Genomic DNA, 18,806 nt, shown 5'->3' on the forward strand with positions numbered 1-18,806 from the left:
TTTTATGGATTCATTAGAATGTGGTTCAGCAGACCTCTTCTTAGTGGTTTTCAGGTCATGCATTTAGTAGTGGGTCTCCCGTGGAATGTAATGTCCAGAGGTAAAACTTTTTAAACCTAGGTTAGAAGGATAGCTGTCCACCCCAGTTTTCTGGGAACAGTCTCGATTTATGCCAGTTGTCTCATTGTAATTATCGGTAGTGTCCCTCCTCATTCAAGGGTATATTGGTTTAGGTGATAATGCATATGATGCCCCTAATTTTAGTGACTTTATGTTTGGTAGTGTGAACGTTCATTTGAATTCCTGTTCGGCCCACGTGCCACCTTCCTCCGAGACCCTGCTGGCCATCATTTGGTCCCAAGAACCGCTAGAGGCCAAGCAGGGTTCTAGCTGCTGGAGATGCAGCTGAGTAAGTCAGAAACCCTGTCTTGAAGGGGCTCTTGGTTCCACTAGGAGAGACGACACAAATTAGGTCATTATAATACAGCCTAAGAAATCTGGTGCAAACAGAGGAGGAGGGAGGAGCTCTGCTTGAAAAAAATTGAGAAAGACCCAATAAGGGATAAAACATTGGACCAGGTGACATGAATCTCCACATTGGTGACTTTGGCATATTGGGAGATGCCTCTTATTTTTATTAGCTACCTAATCGAAAACCAAGAAGTTCATCATTGCTCAGATGATTGCTGGTGGGCGAATTGTATCCAGGATGGCTTTCTGACCATGAACGTGGGCCACGTCATCCCCAACGTCAGTCCTGGAGCAGATGCCTCAAGTGCCTGTAGTCAAGAGAGCCGGGTGGGATGTGCTTGTGCCACAGGTAGGACGCCCAGAATGCCCTCGAGTCCCAGGCAGAGGCACCTGCCAGATTTCATAGTCGGCATCCCCCTGAGACTGATCTAGAACCAAGGAAGGGACACAAACCACGCAAAGTGTTTGGTATGGTGACCTGGGCTCCGATGCCAGCCCGGCCGCCTACCATCAGGCAAATCGCTTAATCTCCCTGGCCTTAATTTATCTGGAAAATGCAACTGTGAAACTAAATCCACAGCCTTTCTTCCAGCTTTAAATTTTCCATTTGTGGTATAGTGAGCTAACTACAAATCCTTAAATCAAATTATCGCTAATGAATTAGCTAATTTGAGAAGACTCTCTTGGAAAACTCAGAGCCAATTTAAAATAGTTTCTCCTGGGGCATCTGGGTGGCTCAGTCAGTTAAGTGTCAGACTCTTGATTTCGGCTCAGGTCATGATCTCACGTTCAGTTCACGAGATGGAGCTTGCTTGGGATTCATTCTCTCTCTCTCTCTCTCTCTCTCTCTCTCTCTCTGCCCCTCCCCTGCTCTCTCTCAAAAATAAATGAATTAAAAAAAATTAAAATAAAATAGTTTCTTTTGTATATGCATTTGGTATAGCCACAAAGGCTTTTACACTGATACAGACTTTATCAAACAGCCTCTGCATTTTGAATCCTGTATGGAAGATACAGGGGAGACCAACCACAGGAAAACTGTTGTAGAATAATAGTTATGGCTCTTACTTTCCTTAAACCAGATTGTGTTGGGTGTAAGGGCCAGAAATAATGTCACAGTCTAAACTTTACTTCTCCCCCCCCTCCCTCCCCAGAGTAGACAAGCAAAACTCAAGCACCCTCAGGAGAGGCTTTCAAATCCCTCACTCTGTCCTCAATTTCAGTTGGAGGCAAAGTGTGTGGGTCTGACTCATTGCCCTGTCCTCCTTGATCCTTCCAGAAGCACAACGAAGAGGAAAGCTAATGCTGCGGGCTACTTCCTGTGGTTGGTAGAGCGATTATCTGCTTTGTCTAGGGTTTTTCTCTGCTTGATCTCTCTCTCTCTCTCCCTCTTCGTCCCCCACCCAACTTGAACATCTCTTCATGTGTTTACTGGCAATTTGTACTTCTTTTCTGAACCGTCTTCGTGATCTTTGGCCACTGCTTTCGATTTATTAAGAAATATTTGAAACACACAAGACGTATAAAAAATGATACATGAACCCCCAGAGGCTCACCACCTGGCTTCAGAAACCATCCCCCACCGTGCACTCTCCCTCATTCTCATGAGCAGCCCTTGCCATGCCCAAGAGGTAACCTTGACCCTAAGTTCTGAGATCATGGGGCCCATGCATCTCTTTATATTTTTACTACACGTGTAGGTTTCTCTCCTATTTCTTTTTTGCCTATGGCTATCTCTGTAGCAATTTGCATCATTAGAAAACAGATCCTGGAGAACCATGCTTTCCATGAGATGGCTTAAACCCTATATGTAGCTCACTACTTCTCCTACCTTCTTCATCATAGATGCAGACCATTAAGTTTTGTCTAGGGAAAACCATTGGTGATTGCGGCAAAAAGATGGTTCTCAGGTCATCACATAACAGACAAGGGACATACTGTCTACCTAACAGAGGTGCGGAAGAGCCCTACATGCCATGAAAACCTTTCTCTGTACTCCATTCTCAGTGTTGCACATGTCTTTCCGATATAAGGAAAGCAACAAGATGGGGGACGTGGACCCTGCTTACACAAGTTTGTCTCTTCCTTCCTCCTTTCCTTCCTTCCTTCCTTCCTTCCTTCCCGCAACCAACAAATGTTTGTTGAGAACCCACCATAAGTGTCAGGCACTGAGCTAAATGCTGGGGAATAAAACCAAGAAAGACACAGTCCCTGCCCACCCATAGCAGAGTTAAGATAATAGACAAGTAAACAACAATAATAATAATAATAGCTCAGAATTGTTGAGCATTTACTCTCTGGCAGACCACTGGACGAAGCACTTGCTTCTGTTATTTCATTTGGTCCTCACGTGAGACATGCCGCATGGGACATCGAATAGCACCTATGAAAAAAAGGGAAGCAGAAGAAACACAAGATCACGGAGCTGGGATTTGACCCGTGGCAGACTGAGCCAGAGCCTATGTATCTTTACAAACTTCAGCAATCGTCACTGAAGGAAATCGGTCATTAGGATCGAATGGGAGAGGGCGATGACAGAGGGTGAAAGGTACCATGGGATGCGGGCATCTTGAAATGCTTCTTCGAGGGTGGCTTGGTAATAGGGTTCAACGAGACACCTCTTATCTCAAGCATAGACAGGTGATTCAGTCCATGCCCTAACAGAGACTTCTGGTATTAATTTCCTTTCATTAATTTGGTGTCGGGGCATTATAAACAAGCTAGTTTCAAGGCCTGGGGAAAAGGTGATGCACCAACATTGCTAACTTTGCAATAGAGAGATTCCCTGTTTGCGAAGTGCAGGTGATTCCTGCTAGATGTCCCTGCGCCGATACGTTGAGACCCCGGGGAGCTGCAGAGGAATCTCTCCTTTTAAAAGGGACATGAGGAGGGGTGCCTGGGTGGCTCGGTTGGGTGAGCATCTGACTCGTGGTTCTGGCTCAGATCTCCCAGTTCGTGGGTTTGAGCCCTGTGTCGGGCTCTGTGCTGACCGTGTGGAGCCTGCTTGGGATTCTCTCTCTCCTCCTCTCTCTGCCCTTCCATTTGCACGTGCTCTCTCTCTCTCTCATAAATAAATCTACTTTAATGAATGAATGAATGAATGAATGAATAATAAAGAAATAAATGGAACGTGAGGCAAGCAACCTGAGTGGTATGGTCCAGCCAGACCCTAATAATTACGTACGTGAGGTCCTTTCCCTCAGCGTTCTTTACTTTGCCTCCGTGTAAAGTCAGAGTGCCCAGCTACTAAACAAAGAGTTGGGTGGAAATCACGAGAGCAAGACGGCAAGTTAACAAAAGAACAAGTCATGGAAGGTCTGACTATGAGGCCTCATGAACAAGGGAGCATAACATCTATAGTCCGTGTGGTGGGGGTGGCTATGAAAGGCTCTGCAGAAACCCGCCTCCGCCCTATGCTGTTTCGGTCCTTCTCCGGCGGGACCCCCTTACCAGGAACCAGGATGTAACATTTCATGACAGAAACAAGCCCCTAAGTCTTTGCCTCTTGGCACATGGGCTCGGATTACTACAATCTACAGGAACAGTTCTCTGTTTCAAATTCGTGGGGAGAATTACCCCCCACCTCAGCCCATCAAAAGGAAAATTCCTCTTATACTCTGAGTCCTGTGCCTACGCATGTCAACTACGATTATAGCGTGCATCCCTGTAAATGCAAGTTAAGTCTCTGTTGATACCTTGCAAATGGATATGTTCGCCTCTTGCCCTCTGCTAGCACTTAATATTAAATAGTGGACTTGCTTCTGAGCAAGACCTGTCTCCAGTAAAGATCCTCTGTGCCAAAACTCAAGAAACTCACGAGGTAGACGTGACTTTTCTGGAGGAAAGCGTTACAATACGTGTGCTTAAAAATGTTTGCTCCTTTATCATTATATAGAACCCTTTGGATGGCAAGAAATAGAAACCTATCCAAGTTAGCTTAGGAAAAAGGGGAGGATTTCCTACAAGGACAAAATACGGTCCTTGCGTTGGCTATAGCCAGGCCCCAGGAAAGGACCAGAAGTGACGGGGTGGCTATAGAGAAGCCGGGATGTTTATGTCCTCTCCCTGAAACCACGTTTTCAAAGAATAGGACTGTGTGTGTGTGTGTGTGTGTGTGTGTGAATCTTTACTGCCCAGGGATTGTCTCACCTGTCTCTCAGCCCCAGTTTTGGGTTCCTATGTACAGTGCTCTGATTGGCCCTGCTCCGTTGCCAAGGAGACAGGGTCACAGGTACAAAACCATGGCCTATCCACGGAGGGAGAGGGAGATACGGTTTCAAGAAAAGTGAATTGTGCTAATAAGGACCTTCCTTCTGGCATTTATACAAGTTCCAACATATGGGCTTGGTTGAATAAATTATGTATTCCCTCATTTTGGAATACTGACTATTAAGATCATGTTTCAGAATATTTAACAAAATTAGAAAAATGCTCAGAATATTCTTGAGTGTAAGGGGCAAGTCACAGAGTAATATTTAATTTTATGTTACATAATAAAAAGAACTTGATTATATAATGAAAATAATTTTACTCATATGTCTAGTTTGTATACATATGCATGGAGAGAAGACCAGTGTACAAAATAGAATGTTTACATAGTTATATTGTGTGCGTGTGTTTTCTCTATTTCTCAAATATTTTTATGTTGACGTTTATTACTTTTATGATCAAAGTTAATTTTTTAATTTTTTTTAATGTTTATTTATTTTTGAGAGAGAGAGAGAGAGAGAGAGAGAGCAAGCAGGGGAGGGGCAGAAAGCAAGGAAGACACAGAATCTTAAGCAGGCTCCTGGCTCTGAGCTGTCAGCACAGAGCCCGATGCGGAGCTCAAAGTCACCAGTGGCGAGATCATGACCTGAGCTGAAGTTGGACGCTCACCCGACTAAGCCACCTAGGCGCCCCAAAATTAATTTTTAAACTAATTAATTGACAAATGATATAAGTAAAATTGCCTGAGATGGAAATGAAAAAAAAAAAAAACACCTCAACTTATATCCTGAATCAGATATTTTGTAGTTTTTAAAATCACAGAAGTTTAAATTTTTTTAATGTTTTTATTTATTTTTGAGACAGAGAGAGACAGAGCATGAGCAGGGGAGGGGCAGAGAGAGGAAGAGACACAGAATCCAAAGCAGGCTCCAGGCTCTGAGCTGTCAGCACAGAGCCCGACGCGGGGCTTGAACTCACGGACTGTGAGATCATGACCTGAGCTGAAGTCGGACACTTAACTGACTGAGCCACCCAGGTGCCCCCAGAAGTAAGTTTAATAAAGTTTACCTAAAAAGAGTAGGTGGCTTGGGGAGCCTGGGTGGCTTACTCAGTTAAGGGTCCAACTCTTGATTTCGGCTCATGTCATGATCTCATGGTCGTGGGATTAAGCCCCGTGTTGGGCTCTGTACCGACAGCACAGAGCTTGCTTGAGGTTCTCTCTCTCCCTCTTTCTCTCAAAATAAATAAAAATAAACATTAAAAAAAAGTGTAAGTGGCTCTTTTTAGGAACCCTTTGGGGAAATAATTAATTGCTTTAAAGTTTTGTAATGTCCTATTTAAATGCTTCTTTTAAAGTCAAGATTTTGAAAAAGCTCCCAGCCTGTAATTACCTTGTTTGAGAAATCAGCTCAAAGAGCTGTGTCTTTAGTATTTACGACCTAACTTAAACATCACATGCAACTTAGGAATAATAAATCTAGTGATAGATACTATTGAAAAAATGTGGGCAAGTCAGAAAGGGAAACATATTTGAGGGTAAGATGACAATCACCTTGTTCCACCTAAATCACTGGTTTTTCTTTCTTTACAGTGAAGTGAGAGAACCATGCAGAGGGAGTTTCTCAGTTGATGAGCCCTAACAGAGGGGTTGAGTTAAATGAACCCTTCTCCCATTGCTTAACTGGCACTTGAAGCCTCCCAAAGAATAAAGCCATTGATGGGAGCCTCCTATAGGAGGTTTGGGTACAGATTTTACTAGGAGTCTTGGGGATGTGACCAAATCTGGAAAAGATCAGCAAAAGCATCAACATGAGTTAGAAAAGTATGTTATCAAATCTCAGAAGAGACTAGTGTGTCAGGCCTCATTCTGTTCCCCAATCCCACGAGGGCAGAGCTTCTGGAAGATGAGAGAGGACTTCAAGAAGCCCTTTTCACCAGCTAATCAAAGTAATTCAAAGTCCAAATGCTGTCACTCCCAGATCTACCAGTTCTAAAGCATGTTCCAGGATCAGCTTTAGGTGGTCTCTCATCTGAACCTCTGATTTGTTGTGTTTTTTTTTAATGTTTATTCATTTTTTTTTTTTGAGAGAGAGAGAGCGAGAGAGAGCAGGAAACTGGTAGAAAGAGAGGGAGACACAGAATCTGAAGCAGGCTCCGGGCTCTGAGCTGTCAGCACAGAGCCTGATGCAGGGCTCGAACCCACAAGCCATGACAGAGGCTCACCCAACTGAGCTACCCAGGCACCCCTTAGCCTCTTCCTCTGTCCATGGTCCTAGTGTTGCCCTGGCTTCTGCTGGCTTCTTTGGGTACCTTTTCTTGCTTCCCTAGTCTGGACTGCTTGATCTTGGGCTTGATTCAGAAAGAAGACATAATAATAATAATAATAATACACAAAACAACAGTGAGTGTTAAAAACAACATAAAAAGTATTGTGGGAAAACCAAAAGGACCTAATTATTTCTACCTGCTGTGGATTGCTGGGAGCTGGCTAACCAGAGGAGGTGATGAGTGTTTGGTACCTTGGCGGGTAAGTAAAAGTTTGCCAGGTAGGATGGAAGGAACTTCCCAGAAGAAAAACTGGGAAAAAAAGAATCAGAGGTGAAAAAGTGCGTGGCATCCTTGGGATGGCTTGTAGATGGAAGCATGGAGCAGAAGAAGGTGGAGAGTCTTGCAGTTGTGGTAAGAAATTTCGACTTCATTCTCTGAAGGTAGATTTTATTTGTTTTTATTATTTATTTATTTATTTATTTATTTAAAAAAAAATTTTTTAACGTTTTTTATTTATTTTTGAGACAGAGAGAGACAGAGCATGGACGGGGGAGGGGCAGAGAGAGAGGGAGACACAGAATCAGAAGCAGGCTCCAGGCTCTGAGCAATCAGCCCAGAGGCCGACACGGGTCTCGAACTCACGGACCGCGAGATCGTGACCTGAGCTGAAGTCGGACACTTAACCAACTGAGCCACCCAGGCGCCCCTGTTTTTATTTTTTTTTTAACATTTGTTTATTTTTGAGATAGAGACAGAGCATGAATGGGGGAGGGGCAGAGAGAGAGGGAGACACAGAATCTGAAACAGGCTCCACGCTCTGAGCTGTCAGCACAGAGCCCGACGCGGGGCTCGAACTCACGGACCGTGAGATCATAACCTGAGCTGAAGTCAGACACTTAATCGACTGAGCCACCCAGGGGCTTCATCTGAAGGTAGATTTTAAAGTGTGGGAAGGATTTGATTAGATTTGCTTACAAAGATCATTAGGCTACATCACCAAGTCTGGCTGAAAGAGGGCAGGGGGCCTATCCCTGACTCCTTTTTTGCAGCCTCAGCTTCTCGTTCCCCAGCCAGATCCTTAACGGGGACTATGTTCTGCTGTTCTTCCATGGTTTTGACCTAGGCCTTTTCTTGTCCCACATCTGTTCTCATGGTTTAACCATCATCCTGATGCAATTTCTGGCACTGACCTCCCTGTCAGCCCTAACCTTGCATTCCCAGGTGCTACTAACTCTATGTACCTGCATGCACCCCCAGCCCCTCAAACTCAACATGCGTATAGTAGCCACACTCTTTAAATCCTTCCCCCAACACTCCATTCTTCCCCCTGACTCTTCATTTCTGCCCTTTGTCCCACCATTCTCCAAGTTTCCTGAGCTTAGAGCTTGCTGGCTGTTACTGCCACCTTCTTTTGGTCCTCATGTTTAGCCCATTTTCAAGTCTGTCAAGATTTCTTTGTGATTTCTGACATCTGTGCCTTCCCAGTCTAACTGCAACCATCCTACCTGAGACCCTCTCCACGTTTTGATTCTGTTATAGGAACAACAGCATCCAGCTGGGGTCTCAAGTCTCCAGTGGCTCTCCTGGATGGTCCTATTCTGGTATAGTTTCTATTCTGTCTTGATTATAGAGGACCACATGTAACGTAAATATTGAGCATAGTCCAAATTACTTTTGAAAGTCCCTTAGGAAGATCCCATATTGGAGTCTGACAAACCATCTCTCCAAAAGTCCAACAGCAACAACAATAATTAAACACAATTGTTTTCTTCCAACGTGGGAATAGATTGTGCTTTCTTCTGTCCAGCACTATGTAATATAGTTGACTTGTACTTTGGACTTATTTTGGGAGGGAAAATGTATTTTTAAATATTCCTTCTATTAAAGGTGAACAAGAAAGACTTGAAACGTAGGGGAGGAAAAATAATTTCCCCTCTACCACTCTCAGTTCTTGGCTGAGATTCCTGTAATAATAATAAAAAAAAAAAAAACAAGAAAAAAAAATCAAACAGAGATTTATTGACAGTATAGCGCATGTATACATGGAAGATACTCAGGAAAAAATGAGTAACACTCTGAGGTGGCTTAGAACTCTGGCTTAAAGACCATCTTCAACTAATGACAAGGAAAAAAAAAAGGTATGGGGGAGGAGAGTATTGAGCAGTTACTAGGAAAAGCACAGAAAACAAGAGTAAGGTTTGTTATGCAGATCTGCATCTGTATCTTCTCCAGGGATAAGGGTTTAATGTTATTTCAGGGGATTAGCCTTTGTCTTTCCTCAGGGCAGGGAGAAGGGATGCCTTTGTAAATTTATATCCTGCTTTCAGGCAAAGAGAGGGAGGCCAGGGAGCCTTTCTTGTATCAGCTTCTTTTCAATTGCCTTTAGCTAAAAATAATCCTTATGCCACTGGGTTTCTGGGGGCGGGCATATTCTGCCACCCTTCAGGATTAACCCAGAGCACAGCTGATTCATGCTCACTCTGGGCACATGCTTATGGAAAGGATGTCATGTCACATCTCCCATACTGGCCCCGTCCTTTAAATTCTTAAAAAATATTTGCTATGCAGCTGTAATTCGATAGGAGGGAATCAAGCACAGGTTTTGCTGACACTGCTCAGGTAGGTGGGCCAGTGTGTCCCATGCCTGCATGTGAGGCCCCTCACAGTGCTGGTCAGACCTGGGTGGGCAGAGAAGGTACCTGGGGCCTGCCACCCTGCACCACCAATTCAGGTGAACTCCAAGGATTTCAAAACTTCTAAATTCAAACTTGGTCTTCTAGGTCTTTATATAGGAATATTTTTCAAGTTAAGAGAATATAATATATAATTTTTCATATGTAATTTTTTTGTTACCCTGATTGATAACTTTTAGCTATTTAGACATATGGTAGATGAGCCCCTCTCTGTATTCTTGCTCTGGCCCCCATGAACATCAGGATGGCTGGCCATATGCAACACATTTTCCTGAACCAGAGGGCAAAACAGCAGTGGGGGCTTTACTGCACAACGACACAACACACACATCTTCAAATTGTGGGTAGGAATTGTAGGAAGTCCTATGGCTATTCTCTCTCTCTCTCTCTCTCTCTCCCCATATCTTCTGGGTCCTTCTGGCTCTCTCTCCCAGACCCTTTTACGCTGCAAGGAAACCCCAAATGCTCCTGATTTTGCTAGGCAGAGAATTTAGATGTGTGCATGGCACCCTGAATTCTCAACCCTTGCTACTCACTAAGGTTCACAGGTCCTCAGCATCAGCATCGACTGGAAGCTTGGTGAAAATGCAGGCCCTCCGCTGCCTGAGTAACAACATTCACTTTTCCTCGGAACTCTCAGGGACGCATTTGGGAAATGCTGGAGGAGAGGCCGTCGATGCTATAGTAATCCTGAAGCAGGGAAGGTGATGAGAGATGAGAAGAGAAGGGAAGGAGAGCAGCACGATCCTGAGAGAAGAGTTACCTCCCAGGACCAGAGCCACCAAGGGGTCTCTGTCTCATCCAGCAGAGAGGGCTGAGGAGGGTGAGGGCTAGAGGAGCCCTGAAGCTGGGCACTCGGGGAGCAGAGAATGACAGCCAGTGATGTGGAAGGAGGCCTTGGCTTTAGGGACAGAGGGCAGGTGGAGAAGATGAGAGCCTGGAAGTTTTGAGAAAATGAGACGAAGTGGATAATGGAAACAGGAAAGGTTGCACACACACATTTGAATGGGAAAGGGACCGAATGCCACCCAAGCAGCTCTGTGCTTCTCAGGATGCAGAGAAGAGTCTTGGCAGAGGGAGAGCACACAGCCTATGTCCACGCAAACCAGAGCTGGGCAGTAGTTAAAGCGGTTAAAACAGATCCTATTCAGGACTGTTGCAACAGGGAAAAGAGACCTCAGCACAGACCCGGGCGCAGTTCTAAATACAATATGGGTCAGTGGGGATTTACAGCCAAGGAGCAGGTGAGGTGGGGGGGGGGGGGGGGGTCAGTGGATGGAAATTATTACTAAGAGGAGACATCGGGGTGGGGGTGGGGGTTCTGCCTGAACAGATTCAACAGGATTCTTGCTGAAGACAAGCCAGGGCGATCCAGTGTCCCCTGGGGGAGGGGCATGAGGAACCCCATTCGATACCGAGGGGGTTCTGGTTAAACTGACTCAGCAGGGTTCTTTCTAGCTGAAATCTGATTTTACAAGCACACAGATGAACCTAGGAGAAGGTTCAGGAGCCTGACTAAAGTTTGGTCGAGCAAATAATCGTTGTCACCTGGAGACAGATGGGCAGCTTGGGTTCCTCGCAAGGTATAAATGCCTGGCCCTCCTAGAATGACCCCTGGCACCCCACGCTTCTGCCCACATCAGGCTGCCATGTCCACAGCGTGTGCCTTCCCCTTGGGTCCACACCCCTGAGCCTTCAGAGGCTCCCCCAGCTGAGCCACAGGGGACCTTCCTCCTGTGCCCGCTTTTTGCTGGGCTAAGGAAAGACATTCTGGGGCTGAGGAAGCTAGGACAGGATCCACGGCAGAAGGAAGGCGGTGCTCCTTGAGGTGGGTGCCGCCTGAGGACCTTCCTGGGGGCCACATCCTTTGCCTAAGGTCCTGAGGTCACCTGTTAGACGCATTCCACATAGCTCCTCTGGGCACCCATCCTCAGCTCCGGCCTCCCTGCTCTGTGGCGGGCAGCCCTCCTCCTGGGAAATCGTCCTCCCTTCCTTCCCACCCTCCTCCCATGATCCCAATCTCCTCTTGGACTGCTTGCCTCCTCCACCCTTCAGAGCCTCTTTATAGCTTATGTGAAGCCTTTAAAGCTTATCTGAAAGCAGCTCCCACGCTTCCTCTCTGATCCCTAAGAGTGGGGGAATTAGGGGGGGGTTGGGGGGAGGAGGGCGAGAGGGGGCAGGGCAGGCCTTGTAAACACAGGCCATCGCCTTGTAAACACAGGCCATCCAGCCACATCTGCTCTGGGCGTGTGGTGGAACAGAATTTCGTGAGCCTCATAGCTTTCAGCGCTATGTGCCGGGAACTCCCTTAAGTGTTTTTACATACATGGCTTCTCTCCGTTAACCCAAACCCAAACTTTGGGAAACGGTTGATTCCAAATTGTTATCCTCGCAGAACACCTACAGAAACTGAGGCACCGGGAAGGAAATCGCGTCACGCCACGCGTGCCCAGAGATGCAAGGAGTGGCGGGCAGGCGGTCTGGCTCCAGAGCCCAGCCCCTGCCTCTGTGAGGTCGCCTTCCCTTCCAGCCGGCCACCTTCTCCCCCAGGAAGGGAGGGACGCACAGCCCTGTGGCTGGGGAATGACGGGCACCAAGGATGGCGAGCCACGAAAGCACCCAGCAGAACAAAGGGCCAAGTGTCTTTCTCAACACGTTTAAAGCTCATAGACACAGCAGGAACGTTGACAAGCAAGATGCACTCGGTCTCTGGGTACCAGGCTCCACGTGTATACAGGAGAAAGGAGTTTTTGTTTTGTGTCGTTTCAGAGGCTTAGCGCCGAACGTCACGAGGCCAACGCTTTATGTGTAGAGCTTGGCCCCAGCTCCAAGCCCCAGCGGTGGCGACGCAGGGAGCAGGAAGGCTCACTGTTCCAGAAGGAGGGGTGGAGGAGGCAGAGCGCCCAGAGGAGAACGCCACCAGCCCCGCTTGCTCTCACCAGACTGTGGAGACCCAGTGGGGCTTCAGGGAACGTCCAAGGATCTGCTCTTGCTCTGCTGGCTTATTCTTTGGAGAGGGAGTTTGGAGAGTGTCCTGCCGTCTCCCCCAAGGCGGTGAGGACAGAGCCCACGAATGGGGAAGAAGAGACTCATCCCACTAACTGCTAAGAAAAAGCAGGGAGCTGTTGCCCAGACCCTGGGCTTCTCTGGCTGCCTTCTGGAGGCAGGTCCTGTGAGTAGGGTGAGGTCACTTTGGCTCCATGGTGGGCGGATGTTGGGGGTCGACAGCAGTGGGTCAGATTCCTGTTCTGCACTGACTAAGGGGGAGGCTTTGGACACGGGCCTGACCTTTTCGGGCTTCTGTGTGCTCCCACGTCAGATCCTGGGCACACGGAGATGCTATCAATGAGAGCGCAGTAAGGATTCAGGAGATACGTGTTTCCTTCCCACACATTCTGGGAATTCTGTCTGCTGTTCGTTTTCTGCCTCACCCATTCGGCGATAAGCTTGGTGAGGGCAGGGTCTTAGCCAGTGTTGTCTCGCAGCGAGTAGCACAGAGTCCGGCACGTATGGGGTGAGTTACCGAGTGAGTGAGTGAGTGAGTGAATGAATGAATGAATGCTTACCAAGTGACACGCTGTGTTGGCACGCTAGCTGGGGATTCCCATTTCAACACTGTAATCTATGAGTTTGAGCAAATCACTTTTCTCTGTCTACGCTAGTTTCCCCAACCATTGGGGGAGAGAAATGCAACTTTCTTCTTCTTAAATTTTTTTTTAACGTTTATTCGTCTTTGAGAGACAGAGAGGGACGGAGCATGAGCAGGGAAGGGGCAGAGAGAGGGAGACACAGAATCCGAAGCGGGCTCTAGGTTCTTGAGCTGTCAGCACAGAGCCCGATGCGGGGCTCGAACTCACGAACTGCGAGATCATGACCTGAGCCGAAGTCGGACGCTCAACCGACTGAGCCACCCAGGGTGCCCCAGCAACTATCTTCTTCTTAACAGGCATGTCAGCATGTCTATAGCGCTCAGAATTTCTTAGATGAAAGTTTCTACTAAACACATAGGATTCATTTCAGGAAGTTCCTTGACTTTGCCCCCAAATATATGATACACAGAAAGCCTGGCTTTTGCTCTTTGTGACGGGTTTAGAAAAGAGTGCAGAGATTAGACACAGTTGATGCTATCTAGCTATTGGTAATTGATGTAGGAACATGAGTAATACTTCTGAAATGTAGCTTTCCTGACCTCTCTGGTCTCTATTTTATGATGTTTTCAAAACAGCTTAATCGGGGTTGTCCATATTGCTGGGTCTTCAGCCAGAATGGAGAATGTCCTGCGGTCTCCCCAGGGGTGAGGTCTTAAGCCAGGAGGACAGAGCCCATTCCCCTTCTAGCGACCAAAGGAGCTCCACCATACCCTGTGGACAGGGAGTTCACCTTGGCCGTGTGCAAGGTGGCAGGCTGGAGGCACCAGACCAGCAGAGAGAAGGGACAAAGAGGTGGGCAGAGAGGCTCCCTGGGCCACCTGTGTGACCACTATGGCCTTCTTGAAGTCTCTTGGCTGCCCCTGGAGCCACTTGACCATTGTCCTTACGGGGCAGTCAACAGGAGAGGGGATGTGGTGACGGGTGGCCAGATGGCATTTAAAACAAATGTTCAAGAGTCAGTAGAATTTGGATGGGTGGGAATGAGGAAGAAGGGCTTTCCAACCAAATGGACTGATGGGCACAGAGCCAGGAGGGAGAATGCACCTGCCCGTCTGAGGCTTTGGTGATGTGCTGGAGGCAGGGAGGCCAGTGAAGTCCAGAGAGAATTTAGGTCTAAAGTGGTAACAAAAAGGGAGACATCCAAGTTACTGGCAAGTTTTTCCCTTTCATCCACCTCTCATTCATTTACAAAGTATTTATTGGGGCACCTGGGTGGCTCAGTCAGTTGAGTGTCTGACTCTTGATTTCAGCTCAGGTCATGATCCCAAGGTGGTGAGATCGAGCCCCACGTCAGGCTCCACTGAGCACGGACCCTGTTTAGGATTCTCTCTCTCTCTCCCTCTCAAAAAAAAAAAAAGTACTTATTAAGGTCTCCCCTTGGGCACCGGCCAGTGACTTTCATTTGCTCGGAAGAGGGAGCCCTTAAAAGAGGTGTGAGCCACCCTCCTTTCCTGTCTTGCATTAGACAAGCATCAGGTTCATGGATACCAACACATATTTCATACATTCAGTGTTCTGAAGTGTCTCACCCTCTAGAAATGTGAATAACTCATGGCACTTGATAATTTCAATGTATCTATATTTTCAGAGAATTTAAATCCATATTTTCACAGAAATTAAAAAAATAAAATACAATCTTGGAAACCGAACAGACAACCGTTTTCACTTTTCCATATCTGTTTCCTTTTTTTTTTTTTTTTTTGTAACATCTTGGTATTTCAATGGCATATCTGGTTCAAGGGATTCGAGGACACGGATTCAATCCAAGCAGGGACAGTATAGTGAAATATTATGAGAGCCAGAAGGCTATCTTTTTTATTGCATGAAGTTTTGACCAAGTCCCTGAGCTCTGGCTAATGATGAAAGAGGTACAAAAACAAACAGACTCGCATCTCCTGCCAAGCAGAGAGCTCTAGTGGATTCCACTGAACTCCCCAAGAGAGCTGGGATGACCATCTACAGATCCCAAAGTGGTGACGTGCACAAGCCAAGAGCCAGGAGCCCATTTAACTAATGTCGGGGCAGCCTGAAGAGAAGGCAGGAAAATGCATTCCCCATCAAAGGGTGCTTAGGTGTCGAGAGCAGTTTAGAAGAGCGAGCGGAATTTCCTTGACTTCTCAGTCAATAAATCACTGCCCATTCTTTTATACCTTCCTCCCCAGCAGCCATTTTTATCTCTCCCATTCTCTCTCCCTCTCACAACATTTATACGTTCTTGTTAAACCAAAGACTTTATATGAATTTGAAGCCGTTTTCACATTGTCTTAGTTCAGTTCAGGGTGCTCTAACAATAATACCATGGATTTGGGGGCTTGCACAACAAACATTTATTCCCATGGCTCTGGAAACTGGGAAGGCCGAGATGTGGGTATCTGGGGAGGCCCGCTTCCTGGTTTGCAGATGGCTGCCTTCTCCCTCATGTGGTGGAGAGCACCGAGAGAGGCATGCGATTTCCCATTTTCTTATGAAGGCAATATACCATCATGGAGGCCCCATCCTCATGACTTAATCGCCTCCTGAGAGCCCCACCTCCAGATGCCAGACACTGGGGATTAGGGATTCAACACAGGGATTTGTTTTGTTTTGTTTTGTTTTTTAATTTTTTTTTAACGTTTATTTATTTTTGAGACAGAGAGAGACAGAGCATGAACGGGGGAGGGTCACAGAGAGAGGGAGACACAGAATCTGAAACAGGCTCCAGGCTCCGAGCCGTCGGCACAGAGCCCGACGCGGGGCTCGAACTCACGGACCGCGAGATCGTGACCTGAGCCGAAGTCGGACGCTTAACCGACCAAGCCACCCAGGCGCCCCTCAACACAGGAATTTGGATGGACACTGAAGTTAATCTGAGATCAAGCTATAAAGGAGATGAACTGTTTCTTTCGTGTCTACTGCTACTTAAAAAAAAAATTTTTTTTTAAGTTTATTTATTTATTTTGAGAGAGAGAGAAGTGGGGAGGGGAAGAGCCCAATGTGGGGCTAGAACTCACAAACAGTAAGATCATGACCTTACCCCAAACCAAGAGTCAGGCGCTTAACCGACAGTCACCCAGGCACCCCTCTACCCACTATTTTTGAGTGATGGCAATCTTGAAGACTTCATGAAGAAGGGGGTATTTGAGATAGATCTTAAAGATGGGATTTCTATTTTTAGAGATGGTGGGGTGGGAATTTCAGATGAAGGGGAAAAAAAAGAATGAACAGTTGCTTCTAGACTTATTCAGATTCTTATAGAGGGCTGAAAATCTCAGAGGCTTTCCAAAGGTGTATTTTCAAGCAACTAGGAGATATTTGTTGTTGTTTTCGAGAAGCCTTTTAGCATTTTCAGAGCAGTTAAGCTGGTCGTCTTTGCTATGTAAAATATGATGTCAACAGAGAAAGATCCACGTTTGAGCCTCATGCGGGTCATGTGGCTTTGCCTGGAGAAGATGACTGTGTTCCTGAAGGGGCAGGGAGTGCCTCACACCTGCCTGGACTTGGTGACAGACCATGGTCGTCTCAGTGAAAGCTCTCCCTATGGCCGGAAAAATAACCCAAGCACATTTTTTTCTGCCAACAGAAGATTTGTAAACTCATCTCCTTGTCTTTCCTTCGTTCTCCCTTGTCTTAGCGTGAGCGTTGCCCTCCAGTGGCCAGGGTACTAGTCTTCTAAATAAACCAGGAGCACTCTGGCCCATTGCCCATTCTTTCTGGGTGTGGGAGTGAATAGCAGAGAACAGTCCTCTTGCAGGGTAGCATCTGGAATAACTAGTAACAGATGTAGGAATGAATCATCATGCTCAGGGAGCCTGCCCGCAACCAAGCTGAAAGCATCTGTAAGGAAGGCTGGCTTTATCCACCGGTACACTGCCCTGTCGCGTCATCAAAAGAATCCCTTCCCCAAACTGTCAGCTGTTTGCCACAGTGTCTGGAATTTCACCATTAGGTTCAGCAACCGAGCCGGTCAATCACCTCTTGGAAGCAGAGCTAGAATGTTTGTCCTGTGGTTTTCCATTACCCTGCAGGGCATCTCCATGGGGGGAGTGGGCACACGGATTGCGTGGGTGGGGGGCGCCTGTGTGTCTCAGTTAGGCATCTGACTCTTGATATTGGCTCAGGTCATGACCTCATGTTTTGGGAGATCGAGCCCCAAGTGGGGCTCTGGGCCTACATGCTGCTTGGGATTCTCTCTCTTCTCTCTCCCTCTCTCTGCCCCTTCCTGGCATGCTCTCTCTCTCTCTCTCAAAATAATGTAAACAAACATTAAAAAAGAAAACAAACAAACCAAAAACCCTCACAAATTACTTGCTTGGGACAACAAATCCATTCAACAGACATTTGTACTGACAGCCTATTCAACATTCAGCTGTACAGGAGAGACTTTGGGATGGGCAACAGAAAGAAAGGAGCCCTGCCCCTATCTTCAAGAAAGAAGATCAGGGGCGCCTGGGTGGCTCGGTCGGTTAAGCGTCCGACTTCGGCTCAGGTCACGATCTCGCGGTCCGTGAGTTCGAGCCCCGCGTCGGGCTCTGTGCTGACGGCTCGGAGCCTGGAGCCTGTTTCAGATTCTGTGTCTCCCTCTCTCTCGGCTCCTCCCCTGTTCATGCCCTGTCTCTCTCTGTCTCAAAAATAAATAAACGTTAAAAAAAATTAAAAAAAAAAAATAGATGATCAAAGTCCTGAAATAGCCACACATAAACACCAAGAAACCTTCCATGTAGGTAAATATGACAAATATAGCTTTATATATATATATATATATATATATATATTTATATACATATATAAATAATTTTCTCCTTCAGTTTCAGTTAAGTCTTCTATCACAGCGATTTAATTCCTATGAGTTTCTTATAATCTGGAAGTTTTCTTTAGTTATCCCTTATCACCCAGAGCATGGACTTCACATACTTTGGCTGATGGCCCCGATTTATCTCATATCATATTTCTATTATGATTTCTCTGGCAGTAAATTATATTTGATCTGAAATATACATAATTGGGTTGTGCTTTTTTGAAGGCAACATTTATTTTTGCAACTGCTTGGAAAACCACATGGGACCAAGCTTTAGGAGCACAGAAGCCTTCCTACGTGAATTTCAAAGCAAGTTCAAAGATGTTAGTTAAGTTTCCAGAATACATCTTTAAGCATCACCCACGCCCCATATGAAACAAAGATTAGGGGGATAATGATGCTAACTATGAAACATTCATTCATTCATTTATTCATGATTCATTCAACAAATAGTCAGTGAGCACTTACTCTGAACCAGGCTTTCTTGTTCCTCGCAATAAACAAGAGAGATAAGGTTCAGTGGATTCAGGTTAGTGAACTGAGCATATACATAGCATTGACTTCAATAGAGAGAATAATAATACCAAACTCTTCTCAACCTGGTGGCTTCAGAGTCATTCACATACCCTGTAACCCAGACTATTATCTGGTGGCTTTTCCCACTGCTTCAATATATTATGCTGATAACATTGTTGATAGCAATTTTTTTTTTTTTTTTTTTTTTTTTTTTTTTTTTTTTTT

This window comes from Panthera uncia, chromosome D2 (assembly GCF_023721935.1).
Source record: "Panthera uncia isolate 11264 chromosome D2, Puncia_PCG_1.0, whole genome shotgun sequence".
NCBI classification, from domain to species: Eukaryota; Metazoa; Chordata; class Mammalia; order Carnivora; family Felidae; genus Panthera; species Panthera uncia.